General features: G+C 33.7%; 1 long non-coding RNA gene across 1 annotated transcript in view; it reads right to left on the bottom strand.

The window, feature by feature from the left end:
* Window positions 1-507: 507 nt before the first annotated feature.
* The window catches only part of LOC118761148, a 14,831-nt gene continuing 6,439 nt past the window's right edge, over window positions 508-8,899 (bottom strand). The window contains exon 2 of the long non-coding RNA XR_004997175.1: window positions 508-565. This is a non-coding gene — a long non-coding RNA (uncharacterized LOC118761148). The remainder of the gene's footprint in view (window positions 566-8,899) is intronic.

Below are 8,899 nucleotides of genomic sequence, written 5' to 3'. Positions count from 1 at the left end.
CTTAATCAACATATTAATCATTGTCGTCGTCGTCGTTGTCGTCGCTACCATAATCATCGTTACCGCTGTATTTTAATGATTTAGAACCTGCATAGGATTTATTGCAACCTGCTTCGATTCTTCAACTTGCCATCGATCCTAAATTTTTATCTATCTTTATCCAAATTCACTAATCTACAAATTATAGTCTACTAATCTAACATACTAAGGAGCTATTCTATTCAGTTAATCAGCTGCACCAAGTCCGATGTATTGACTAAAACTCGAAGTTCTAACATGGATGAGTTTTGTAATGTTTCTAAATCTAAGTGACTGTAAATATGTAAATATAAAAACTGGACAGCTTTCATTTTAAAACAGTGAAATAAATAAAGAAATTTCAGAGAGCGAGAGTGAGAGAAAGAGAGAGACAGACAGACAGAGAAAGAAAGAAATCAAATGCCTCACCATTTCTTTAGATTACTCAGTCTTTGCAGGTCTCTCTGCTGCAAATCGGATCAGTCTTTGAGCCAGAGTTGAACGTCTGATGTCGTCACTTGATATGTCACTACGTTTTTTCTTGCCGCTAAAATCGTAAGTAAAACTAAGTGTAAAGAAACCAGTGTAGGGAAAAAATGTCTGGTTACTAAAATTTTATCAAATTAAGTGGAAAGATCTCGCCAGTAATTAATTTTAACTTTTCAAATCAAAAGCTGTTGGAAAGATGTGTGTTTGTGAGTTTGTGTGTGAGTGTGTGTGTGTGTGTACTTACCTCAAAAATATAACAGTGCAGCATCTCTTTTCTTAAATATAATTAATTGTTTAAGCTAAGATTACAAATTTATTACCAATTTATAACTACGGAACTAAGATTATGTTTATAGCTTACAAACGAAATCGAAACAGTATCATGAATTATGGACATTAATAAGTGATTATTATCTATAAAAAAAAACACTCGATATTGTTCAATTTTATAATCGTTATAGTTCACTGGATCGCCAACGAATGTTGTACTTTCCTGTTATTTGTGAAAGGTCTTTGCCTTAAGTTATAGAAGCCAACCTGTAAAAGGGATATTAAGTTGCCCCTTTCCCCAGGAGACTCGAGATAACATCTTGGACAAATGGTAGCAATCTATCTAGGCTACTCATCTAGGTTTATGCTGAATTCTAAAGCCAGGCAAAACTGTTGGACAAGTGTTATATATTCCCTTCAACTGTGGATTGAGGATGGTGGCTACTCTCAATATTGGTATTTTAATATCAAGACACTAGGTACGACATTAGACCAATTCTCCCTCAATTCTCCTGATGCAATAGAATATCATTGTACTGTGTAAAAATGGAGCACTAATAGATTTACTTGTCCTTCGCATCATTCATAGTAAGTCTGCTTACATCAACATATCAAAGCAGTAGCAGCGATCGACGGATGCTCTATTTCCGTTTTTCAAAGGCTTTTATTAGGCCGATTTGATAACTGTTTAGTTTTAAACGAAATGTAAAAGTATTACATGAAATAGAACCTACATTGCCAGCGCAACTTGCCAATTTTCGACTATCTGTAGAATTTGCTATAATTTAAGTTCATTTTCATTTTTTGGATGAGGTATTAACTTATGATCATAATTTCTGACTTGAATTCCTGAATCAGACAACATATTACGAGTACCTGTTGCGTGCTAGTGCAATCCTCTCTTTTACTCCAGCTGTCACATCCCGGTTATTCCACCAGGTTAAGAATGAGAGGATTCCTCAAAGGACTTCCCTGACTGCTCATGACAACCTAGGCACCGAAATCGACGAGCATACGCATGAATTACGTTACCAAGTCTTACTCGCACGTGAATGACGACTGGTTACGTGAATGACAACTGCTGCAGCTATTGAACTTAATGTCAACCCTGATCGAATAGATCTTATCCGATGATAAGACGTGCTCCAGCATATGAAATTTTCTAGATACAATATGTCTAGGACAGTATTATCTAATATGTTAGAACGCTTTCATTTAAGGGGGATTTGGCTACTATTTCTGATTTTATTTCCTTATTGTAAGGTTTTTTGAGACAGTGCTTCGCAATTTATTTTCAGAGATCGTTCAAAAATTACAGCTCATGGTGGAGATTTAAGTAGCATATATTATATTTTGTATTTTATATATAACTTGTTGAAATCGCAATATGTCAGGTCAGATGTGCATGAAAAAAATTACATTATTGAAACAATATATTTCTTGTTTCGTGCCATATTGAAAATCATGATCAACATTTCATGAAAATTGCTGGCAAGTATTCATTGTTGTTCAATGAGTTACCACAGAGAATAGCGAGAAATTCTATTAAATTGAAGAGATTTCGGCTACCTTTCAATATTGAGTTAAACTAAATCTACACGAGTATAGCTGAGGGAACTATAACACTCTTATGGGTGATTGAGCTAACATTGACTGTCTCACTAAGAAAGCAATTGATAGAAAATGATCGGCTGTAATACCAATTATAGAAACAGGGTCCTGCTAACTCGCAAAATATAAAATACGACTATAAAATAATATGATATATAATATGATATATTAGTATATAATCTATATATGTTATATTAACATTATATGCATATATATATATATATGTGTGTGTGTGTCTGTGTGTGTGTATGTATATATAATTATTTAATATCTCATATCTAATTTACTATAAAAATTACAATAGAATATAAAATAATTTCTTATATGTGTCTGAGCTTGTTATGCTTATGTTTAACGATTTAGAAACTAGTGTTCAAGACTGTTAAATATAAACACGACAGGTACACACACATACACTTATATCTTCGCAATCATTCATAACTTGAGATTATATATTGTATAGCAATAAAAAATAAAATCTATTTTCCTTTAAGCAATTTTCTGTACTTCGAATATTTATTTATAATTCGATTAATTGTTGTACTTCGATCAATGTGTTTTTTCTTCTCTCGAGTAACTGTTTTCGATCACGTGTATTTCAATCGTTTCCGGGAAAATTGACAAGCCGTTTATCTCAATGCTGATTTCATACATCTTCTCTACTATCCGGATATTAGTTACTCTGTCTTGCAATGTATATTTAGTTAAGATAGAAAACTTTAAAGGGTTTCCCAACAAACCAATCGGATTAAGTGACATAATTTACTCAGCCACAACTACCACCAATACCACCACCTACACTACCACCACCACCACCACCGACGGCACCTCCACCACAGCTACTACTACTACAACTACTACTACTACTACTACTACTACTACTACTACTACTACTATCCTGTGGCGATTGTACCGATACTGCCAAGAGCTTTTGTATAGAAAGAGATAAGGATATAGAAAATAATTCAATATTAATCACGAGATCGACCAAGTGCACAAAGTCATCATGTACGTGTATGTGTGTTTTATGCGCACATGTCTCTGTATGTGTTATATATAAGTGCGAACTTCAATTCAAAGACTGTTGTATGTATGTATTTTTGTAATTATGTATGTATGTATGTATGCATGTATGTATGTATTTATATATGTATGTATGAATGCATGTATGTATGTATGAGCGCTTAACAAACCGTAAAACGGTCAGGCATGACACTTCTCTTTTGTTTTCTGCGCATCACAGGTAGAGAAAAATGTGTCTACATGCTAAATGTTTCTCTTAAATTCAGGTCTTCTAATATTTATATTTATTTCAGTGTTTCTGACTCACACTGTTTTATGCATAATATATCTGTTAAAGACGACTCGTCAAAAGCACAATTATATAAGCTAAGCAATCCACCAAAGCTATAGCCTAATTTATAACTGCTTTATATAGCAGCTGAATATTAGTGATTGAAATCGAGTATAAATGATCCATAAGAAAACTCCACTTAGATTTTCTGTTCATCGAAAGCATGGGACCGGTTACATGAAAGGAAGAGCTTGAAATATAAAGAACTAGTTAGAAAATGGCAGGAATAGAGGCTTCTAACTGATGTGGGTTGCCATGGGTTAGCAGCTAGGTCTATTATGTCCTGCTTAGCTCATTTGGCTTTTAGCTCCTTGAGATAGAGTGGTAACTAATTTGCTTATATATATATATATATATATATATATATATATATATGCACATACAGGCACATATGTGTGTATTTATCTATCTATCTATCTATCTATCTATATATATATATATATATATGTTTACCGAATTTGTGTTAATGTGTATAGAATAAATATATCAGTTATATAAACAATTGCATCGTGGAGATGTTTGTAAGCCATTTAAGAACTCACAAAAACCGTTAGTTTCACTTCAACATTTAAATACACAAAATGTTGTCAATGAACAGGTCGCGGTTTGGAAGCGATGAAAATATTTTGACACAAATTTAATTTAAATGTTGAAGTGAAACTGACGTTTTTTTTGGCCTTAAATGGCTGACAGGCATCTTCCTCATTGCAATTGTTTTTGCTTCAGCACACGATCTTAGATCATGTTACTTGCAATGCAGGTACATCTCCGTAGTGTGTGTGTGTGTCCTCTGACGTATTTTGTAATATGCATTCGTGCTTCTGTGAGTGTATGTTTGCATGGGAATTGTTAGATTTCAGAACACGTTTGCGAATGTTTGTGTATTCTAGTGTATGTATATATATATATATATATATATATAATATATATATAATATATATATATATATATATAATATATATATATATATACATACATACATACATATATATATATATATAATATATATATATATAATATATATATATATATATATACATACATACATACATACATACATACATACATACATACATATATATATTCATGCACATATATTATTAAGAGAAATATCTTCTATAAAGCAATTCGATTGTGAAAGACATTATCCATATATAGAAAAAATTAAATATACTATAATATATATTTTTTAAAAATCAATAAATTAAAGAAACATTAAACTGACTCCGCGCATTTGGGGACTATATCTTTAAATCGATAATGATAAAATCGATACTATTAAAATAAATTCGATTTAAAATGAATTCGATTTAAAAATATAGCCACTTTTCAGTGGCTATATTAACAATAATCTTTTAGCCTTGAGAAAGTTCATGACCACCTTAGCCTTGTGACATGGGGCATTGTCCTGCATGAATATGGGTGATCGCTTAGTTGAATTTCTCAGCACAGGCAAGACATGATCTTTTACAAGTTGTTTATAAACTCCTGCATTTACCTTTCCATGTAATCGCACCAAAGGGCCCACACCATCTCCAGATATCATCCCCCAAACCATGACACTTCCTCCACCGAATTTAACACTAGTCTTAAGGCATTTAGGCGACAATTTTTCACCTACTTTTTGACAAACGTACCTTTTCCCATCTGACCCAAATAACAAATTTAGATTCATCCCGGAAATGCACCGTTTGCCATTTTTCTTGAGACCACAACATATGTTCGGTTGCAAAGGTAAGACGACATTTTTTATTCTTGGAGCTGATTAGTGGCTTCACTGCAGGTGCTCTTGCTTGTAGGTCATGTTCAACTAAACGACAACACACAGTTTTTCGAAATAAAGTTTTCTTCAGTACAATGCACATTTCCAGAGAAACAGCAGCAGCAGTTTTAAATCTGTCCTTTTTAACCAACTTTACCATAGCACGATCTTCTCTGTTGGTCGTTTTTCATGGCCTACCTGTAGACTTTCTTGCTTCACACGAACCACAATCATCGTAGACCTTAAGAATACCGTGAACAACACTTTTTCACTTGTTAACAATCTTTGCAATAGACCCAATACTTAAATTATCCTTCTTTCGAAGCTTAATAATCTGCTGACGAATTAGTAACGGAGTAAGTGGCATTATATTAACAAAGTACACTGCAGATACTCTTACTAATGTTTAGTAAATAAACCGTCGAGTAAACAAATTCAAAGCATTAGAGTTCACCGGTTAAATATAGTAAAACATGAAGTAAAAGCAACCGTTCTGATCATCTTGGCCGCCGTGGGTTTGGCAGTAAATCACTAAATCATCCATAACTTTTGTATTATCCTCTCAAATTACACCAAAATCTCAGACAATAACAATTAATATCGTATTTATTGTCTGTGAAAATTATAGAAAATAACACAAGTTCTATTAAAAATTATATCTACTTTTCTGACAAAAACAATGCCGTTCTGAACATTTTGGCCGCAACTGTATATACACGTTGAGGCTGTAAGTACGTACGCATGTTTGTACATATGCATGTGCGTTTGTAAGTATGAATTTATGCATGTATATATATATGTCTTTACATATGTATGCATCTAAGTATGTCTGTATGAATTACGTATGCACGCGTGTATTAATTTATACATATATATGTATGTACGTATATATGTATGTATGTATCTATCTATGTATGCATTCATGTATGTACACATATGTTGAAGCACTGTGACGTTAGAGTTGGGTGCGTTAATTGTAAACATCTGCAAGGTGAAATATTGGAAGAGTGGCGAATGTAGCACATAAGGCACTCTTTAGAACGTGTGAATATAGCGTAATTTAGAGATAAGCTAAATCCGTTTTGACAAGATGTACATAGCATCACGGTATGATATAGAATACATAGCCATGCTATGCTGATAGGGTGTACGTTTACAGGGTGCTCTAAAAGTAACAAAAAAAGGATAAATCCATGTGTCACATGTGAAGAAACATGCCTTTGTCTTGGTGAACACGATGTAATCAAACTTTGACGCAGTGAAACAATAAAAGATATTGAAAAAAAAAGGGAGGAGCATGTAAAGAAACAGTACGGCATGTCGTAGAATGAATAAGATTATTTAGAACAGAAATGAAATATCAAATTTTCAAAATGCATAGAGTAAAGAATTAAAGAGAATTACATACCATGAAAGGAACATTTGGACATGACGTAATATAAATTGACATGATAAAAAAATAAAATATGAGACTTGACGAATGAAAAACATCACTAGACGACGTGGAATAAATAAGATACTTAAAGAAAAGTCACACGTGACGCACTGAATACAATCCGGAAAATAACAGAAAAACAAAAATATATGGAACTAATTAACAGTCAGTTCATACTCCGAACAAAACAAGTTTACATCACACAAAGAAGATCCACGTTGTGGCATAGTGAACAGTTAGGTGTAACGCAGTGAAGCTGCATCATATATACAAATGTATGTATATATATATATATATGTGTGTGTGTGTGTACATGATGTTATGATACAATTTTTTGACGTAACAGAAAAGGACTGTGAAATACTTGGAAACGGCACACGGCGAAACGAAATTGTGACAGCGAGACAGTACTTAGAATAAACATATTAACATAACGTCGTAGAAATATATCTACATAGACAACATGAAGTAGGATACAGTATTCTATAGTGTAGAGAAAAATGAAAGGTATGATATGACGAAGGATGAATAAGACAGTGTAACTTAGTAACATAAGTGAAATTGTGCAAAAGATCAATGTAATAGAGTGAGGATAAGACGCAACATAGATCAGTGTACATTGTAACGTAGAATACAGACGGGGACATCAAACGTGACGTGAGAGAAAAGAATTGATCCAATATCAATGCAACGGAAAATAGGTGATCATCATAGCGTGACGAAGGTGCAATGATGAACATGACGGAACGTGGAAGAAACATAATGTACAGCACGGCGGGACGTAATAGAAATAATTTGATGTGCAATAGAACAGTGATCGGCAGTGAGACGAAGAAAGAACAAATGAACGTAACGCAGAGAATTACCTTCGGCATAATGTAGCAAACAGCGTTTGATGAAAAATATACGTAATAACAATACAGTATGACGTAAAATATACGAGATGAGGTGACGTAGAATCAGGAACAGCACGTTAATACGTATGAAAAATGATAGAACATAACGTACAAAAGAACAATCTTGGTGTGACGTAATGATCCACGGTGTTTGACGAAGAATAAAACTGTACCAAACGTATAGTAAAAAACAACACACCCTAACGAATTAAACAGTCACACCGTGACGTATAACACACAGCACGGCACAGTGTGACAACAGACGAACACTGTGATTTCTTGACGGACAGTACGACTATGAGTGTAGCGCTGATGACAGAGAACATTTCGAATACCTACATTTCAGCAAAGTCAAATTGGCCATGACCAGCCACTTTGCTCATGGCCTTAAGAGCTCTAATTCGGCTATCCTCTGGTCGAAGGATGTCCGTTTACCGCTGAAGTAAAATCAGAAATTTCATTTAAGAAAGACTCCAAAGAAATACACACTGACGAACCTCGTAGAAACAGACTCACTCACTCTCTCTCTCTCTCTCTCTCTCTCTCTCTCTCTCACACACACACACACACAAACGCACACGCACACACATACACGCAATCACAGATACACACGCATGTGTATGTACATACATATATACAATATATTTAATATTAAATCTATATAACAATACATATGTAATTTGTATTATTACATATTATATATGTATACACACACACACATATGCACACATTTACATCCATACACGCTCACACACAGGAACACGCATATAAATATATACATACACACACAAACACACACACACATATATATACAGTGTGCAGTGAATAAATTGTCGTCTAAATTACGAAAAAATGAAAGTAACACTGACATCTCATTTTAATAGATATATTGACCAAAATTACATAGACTTTCTTGACATACTAAAGAATAGATTATTTAACAAAATCGCCATTAGCTTCAACCATGGCCCCCAGACAACTTCGGAATCTCCTGCAACTCTCCTGGACGATCACCTTTTTTAAGTCGGTGAATGCTGCCATGATCCTTCCCTTTAGTTCATCTT

Source organism: Octopus sinensis, unplaced genomic scaffold (assembly GCF_006345805.1).
Source record: "Octopus sinensis unplaced genomic scaffold, ASM634580v1 Contig09678, whole genome shotgun sequence".
NCBI classification, from domain to species: Eukaryota; Metazoa; Mollusca; class Cephalopoda; order Octopoda; family Octopodidae; genus Octopus; species Octopus sinensis.
This window is presented reverse-complemented; position numbering and strand designations above follow the sequence as displayed.